Genomic DNA, 6,542 nt, shown 5'->3' with positions numbered 1-6,542 from the left:
AGCAAATTAACAAAGAAGAGAGAAAGTGATTCATTATCTCATTCCTGTTAATGACTATCAGATGCATTCCTTAATTAGGGGATGGCCATTGTAGTAGGAAGAAGGTCACATGCCTTTTAACAAATCTTTTTGCTCTGAGTTTAAGTCCTCCATAATAGTGCATGTGTTGAATACAAGTCCTTTAAGAATGAGGTGTTGACACCTATCATCATTTTGTGGATATTTAATTATTAAAGAGGACTATAGTACTTAGCAATTGCCAAACTTAATATTTGTAAGAGCATTTTAAATACAAAACTTGCTTATTCAAATTGGTGCAAGCAGTGTGGGGACACTACACATAATAGAAACTTCTGGCATAGGGTCCATGACCTGTCTTTGCCATCGGTGGTAAGCAAAGGTGGTTGCAGGGGGTGCAGTGGAAAATGTTGATTTTTCCAATGCATCCTAAGCAAAGAATATGCAGGAGAGCAATCCAGTAACTATTAACATCTTGGCATGCAGCAGGCTGAAATTTATAGAAAAATTCACTATTCCTGTTTCTAGAAGTAACAGAGATGGTTGTGCTAGTAGATTTTCAGATTCTAATGCTAGACAATTCTTTGCATTGATATTTAGTACTTCCTAGACAGTAGTTTGTAGAATGACTCTTGGCTAAGATTGCATGAAATGTTCTGGTGTTCTCTTACCATAATTCTACATAGCAAGAATGATCTTAGAGTTGGTGGAGGAAAAGCCAAGGATGACAATGAAACTAAAACAGAGGAAAAGACGTATATGTAGGAGACACAATTTGAACTGATATCCCTCATCACTTGCATCGTGGAAAATGCTGCTGTGCCACATAGCTCTTACTTTAGGAAATATGTGCAGTGGAGCAACACATTTAGGAAAAATGTGCAGTGGAGCAACACTTGTTTTCATAGTTAGGTCTGTTAAAGTAAACAGACTAGCTGAAAGTTAAGTTTCTGCCCTGCCAATAATATGACCCTATATTTCTGAACAGATTGACCCATCCATGGCCAGAAGTCTAACTGCTTAATCAAATTATCACATAAAAAGTGTTCTAGAATCCATCTTGATTTTCCTATGAAAATTACAGAATCCCTAGCTTGGAATAACTATATTCAAATATTTGATTGAAAAGGGAGAAATGAAAGCATGGTTTATGTTGCAGTAAATTTTTCATATAGGTAGGTGGTAGCTCCTTGCCCTGTGCTTTTTATCATAGAGATAGGAACCTGAAGCAATACTTTTTTTGTACCTGTAGTTAGATAGAAACACAAGTAGAGAAAAAAAATGACCAATCAAAAAGTATTTTCAGGTTATTTCATTCATTAAATCACATCCCTATATGATTCTTTTAAATATTGGCAATAGCATAGTCAAATACCATCTGCTTCTTCTTGCTGAAAGATTAACTAAAATTAAAATACAGTTGGTAATGTAACTGTAGATTTCAGTTTGCATTTATTTCAAAAGCCAAAAGGAACCTGAGAAGGATAATAGGAAATCTAAAGATTATATCTAGAGGGTATTTTTCTTTTTGCCTTGTTTGAGAAACTACAGGAACAGTGTTGGTGTTAGAAATCTGTAAAGAAATAGGAAAAGGAGGAATTTCAAAGACCCTAGGAAACTTTTCCCTTAGGACTTTTTAAACATGTTTTCATAGTGCTATGGCATCTTTTATGCAAGCAATGGAGAGTGGAAGGGAGAGAGGGACATTCTGCACTCTAGAAATACATTGTCAATGTTTGTGTTCAAGAACTCAGATTTTGCTTCCGAAATTTTTTATTTTGTTATATGTAAGTTTTGTGGTGGTTTATAGAGATTGCTGTGGAAGACTTAAGGGATTTTAAGTATTTCTGATGCCTAAGGTCTTGTAATGTATTGCATTCTCTGTACAATCTTAGAAAAACAATGAGATCTCTTCTTTAAGTAAGTATTTACAAAAACTATTATTCTGTCATTTTTATAAATAAATAAATGATGATTGTATTTAGCTTAAATTGGAGTATGTAAGGTTTTGCTGCCTTGCCCCATTGAGAAGTACCTTTAAAAATAAATCTCAGAATTGCTATGATACATTCCAACAAGTACTGATCTAACATTATGAGTAGTAAACATGACATACCATACATCTGACTTTCTTTCAGAATCTTAAGACACGTAGCTAACAGTAGGGGTTTTCTCCCGATAGAAATAGCAAGTAATATTCTAAAATATCTGGAAAATAGGAGAAATATTTGCATATATGTATATCTTGTGTTTTTTCACCTTCTGGAAATGTCTGAGACCACTTGTTTTGTAACTGATCTCTTTATAATTGGGCACTTCTTCTTCATCAGGAAAGGCCTACTGGAACAGTATTGCTTTCAATAAACAGTAAAGAGTGGTCTTGAAAAATAACATGATGTACTTTCTTATCTAGTGGCTGTGAGTGTTACTGTCTGAATATTACCTTGATCTATTTAACTCATAATTTGGTGGAAAAGTTCATTGCTTTCTGAAGAGCTTGTAAGTTAATCATGTAACTAATACCCTTGAAAATTATATAAATCTTAATAGCATTTGCTTATAGTAGGCATGCTCCTTGATTGAAAATTGTATGGATAGTATTCTTAGGGTCAGTTGTAAGTTCTGCTCCTACCATGCATTTGGACACTTAGTTCATGACTATAATTTTTGGATCTGGATATTTTTGTTCTGAAAGTAAACATTTGAATTAAGTTTTGGTTTTTTGTGTAACAGTTCAGAGCATAACATCAGAACCTAAAGGCTGGTAGGTGAAAAGAATAGTGGTGTACTCTAGAAATATATACGTAGTCTGTACTTCTGGACATGTTTCTTTCCAGAATAATTGTTATGTTACTGAAAAACATTTCTACTTTTCCGTTCCAGCTGTATAGAAATAAGAATAAAACTGGTTAAGGCATTGAATGGTTAAGGCAATGCTTAGAACATTGAAATCTGGCTTAATTGTTTCAGGTAAAAATCACTCTTGGGAAGATTGTCTTAACTATAATGGACTTGTCTGAAAGTGCGTTAATGACAGAAGAAGTAAGGATTTGAAGAATATTAGAAAAAGAGATAAAAATAATAAAGTAAACCTAAAATCACAGAAATTGTAGATGGCTCAGGATAACAGAGTTTGAAGTGGTTAAACAAACCTTTGTATAAAGGGAAAAAGAAAACCAGTGTAATTTCCTCTTGGTATGTAATTAAGCATCCCACACTTCCAGGATCATCTCCCATTCAGTTGCGCATAATTTTACAGTTTTTACAGCAATTCTAAACAAACAGTCTTTGGTACACATAAAAGTGATTTTCATGAAAAAAAATGAAAACTTGGTGAAGCTCTTTAATATGTACCACAGTTTGGGATTATGGGAATGGTCCTTGACAGAGAGTTTTGTAGTGACACTGGTCTCAGACCTAGTGGGTGGACTGAACACTGCAGTCCAGAACAGTTACATCCTGCTCAGTGTTTTAATATGAAGATGAATTTGTGAAATAGACAAAAAGACAGAGCAAAGGTTAGAGAATGGCAACAGTCTGTCCTTTATTACTACAGACTTGTAACTTGTCCTGGCCATCCAATCATGCTGCTATGACTACAATATTTAGATTAATACTTTGATACAAAAGAAATGTATAAATGAAGTGTTTTAGCATCTTTGTGATCAGTGCAGAGAAATATCATATTTGTGAGTACCTATTTTGTTTTTTCTCAGTGTCTTTTATCAGCTCTAGATTTCTAATCTGCAGACATCAGTATGATGCATGTACTGTAATATTAAAGCCAACACAACAGTATTTTTTCTGATGTCTTCCATTATTTAAAAACAGGAAAACTCTATTATTGGAACAGTCTTAAATATTGTCAACAGATAACAGAGAGCATGATTTCAGAATCTACTGTTTTTACTTACATAACCACTCCAAAAACTGGGTTTCTAGTGTCCAGTATATGCAATTGGAGTATTACATATATTATTTTAGTGGTCAGTGCCTTGAAGTTGTCAAATGGCATGTGTAACTGGCATTCACTCTCTTCTGCTTGAGTTGGTTGCTTCTAGTGAAAGGGCAGGAATAGTGTATGCTAGACGGATCATTTTACTTGGTTTGCTGGAGTTTCTTAAGTCACAGGGAACATTTAAAACTTCACACCTCAAACTGAATTTATTTATTTAACTTTGTCTGTCTTTCTCTTCCACATGCACAAATTCAGGATCAGACGCACCCATTCAATCCTGTGTCTCATGTTCATAATATTCTGGAATTAAATAGCAAGTAAATAGCCATCTCTTCATCAGTAACAATTTGAAAGATAATGAAATGTAAATCAGACTTCCATCTCTGACATTGTACAGACATATGGAAAGGAAACTTTGTCTGGTGATACAGATGTCATCCTGGTCTATGGTTATCTCATGGCTTAAACCAGTCCTTTCTTGGGAAAGAAATGTATAAGGAAAGTTGGTATTTGTGCTTTAGCAGAAGTAATTTTTTTCTTTGATGTGTCCATAATGAGCCACGTTCCCGTCTAGACACAGGAGAGTTTTATGCCGCGGACACAACACCTTATAGATCAGACATTAAACTGAAGTTCTAACCACCTTTATTCAGGCTTACTTCCAGTATCAGTAATTACCATCTGCCACCTTAATTCTTTGCAGTTTCAGCTAAATGTATTAATCTCTTCTGTTCAGAACAACTGGATAATCTTGGGTACAGTTAAATAGTTACTGCTTTTCACTGGTGAATAAAATATCTTATAATACCTTACAAAGTATTTCAGTGCCGAAAAGTATTACAGCAAGTCTGTAGCTCACCATTCACTACTTCAAAAGATGGTAATAGAGGAAGTGATTTCCTGTAATTAAAACAGAAGGTTCTGCTATGTTGCCGTTGAGGCACAGTCTTAAATTGTTGGATATTTAAAATGCTGTCTGTACATAAATAGTATTATTCTGCGTAACAACTGAGCAGTTTAAAATCATTCATGTGACATTTCAGTTCTGAGTCTTCTGAAACTTTGAAAGTCTAGACTAAATATACTGTGATCTCACTTTTGAGTACAAACGATGCCATTAATTCTGCTGTACTAGGAAAAAATGTGTCAACAGTTATAATTTTGCTTGGCTTTAGGTATTTTAGTATGTGACATTCTTGATCTGTCAGCTTCTATGGTGGGGGTTTGAACCATGGACGAGTTGGTCAAATGGGTAGAAAGGGTAGTCATCTTTACAAAATCCTTCTGTAAATCAATACACAAAATTTTGGTTTTGAGAGGAATAAGCCTGTCTTTAAGCTTCCAGTGTTTTTACTGGAGCATGTGAAACACAACTGAGTTCTTTTTATATTGGTTGTTATCCAAATATAGGATTGAAAACATCCGTTAAGAATTTACAAGCTAACCAAAACAAGCTATGTTGATGTAACAATGAAGAGAAACTAAGGAAGAAGCAAGAAGAAGGAATATTTGTGTGTTTTAGTGCAGCTAGACACTTCAAGTTCCTCAGTTTGCTAGTTTTTAATACCTTATTTTGTAAGTTATGTATTTTTAATCTTACAGACATCACCTACAATGTGCACAGACCTAGCCATCATTGTAACAAAAAGTATCTTCAGGAAGGATTTGAGAGGTGAAACCATAATTTTACACACCAGTGGATGAATAAAAGGAAACAGAAAGGTGTTTCAGAATAAGTGTAGTAGCAGAAGCTAGCATCGGTAAAAGGACAGCCTGACTATGGGAAATTGAATGGGACTGACTTATAGTAAGTCTTAATTGTAGAAACAAGAAATACAGATAAATGGGATCTACCGATGATATCAAAGATATGATCAAGACAACTGGGTGGAAAATCTTTGTTGAAAGTATTGTACGAGACTCTGAGAATTAGTTGGAAAATTTTACATGAGAATTTTAGTACAGACAGAAAGAAAACATAGAATTTTAATACCTTTTAGTGCCTTTCTGGTACAGGGGTTTTAATGACAAAACCTGTGCCTTGCCAAGAAAGTGCCTCTCTTTTTCACACTTTGAAGTGAAATTTTCTTCAGCTAAGCAGAAGCTTTCAAAAACCCAGGCAAAGCCAAAGTAACTGTGTAATCTTTTGTGAAGAGAATGTTTTCTTTAAGTTTCTAAGTGAATGCAATCTTAAATCGATACATTGCATACAAAATAATATTCACAGAATACCTCCTCTTTATCATAAAACTTATAAGATTCTGTTGTCTTGTATTTTGTATCTGTCCTAGAGTAAAGGCATTTTGTAGCTGAACAAGTTCTTGCTTTGTTAAAATGTTTTAACTGAGCAAGTAATTTTGAGATGAAAGATTGCAAGTTTCCAAGCGCATAAGATTTGAGTTTTAGGGTCATTAGACCAAGGCTTTTTTCACAAACACAGGCACAAACAAACTGAATCTTAAAACCTTCCTTTGGTCAACTCTTTTACAAGGGCTTTCTCCCCACCACACTGTGAGAGACAGGTGTCAAAAGTATTTTTCCTTTTCCGAGGGAAGAATATTACATT

This window comes from Cariama cristata, unplaced genomic scaffold (genome assembly GCF_000690535.1).
Source record: "Cariama cristata isolate BGI_N322 unplaced genomic scaffold, ASM69053v1 scaffold24846, whole genome shotgun sequence".
Classification (NCBI taxonomy): Eukaryota; Metazoa; Chordata; class Aves; order Cariamiformes; family Cariamidae; genus Cariama; species Cariama cristata.
Note: the sequence above shows the minus strand (reverse complement) of the source record.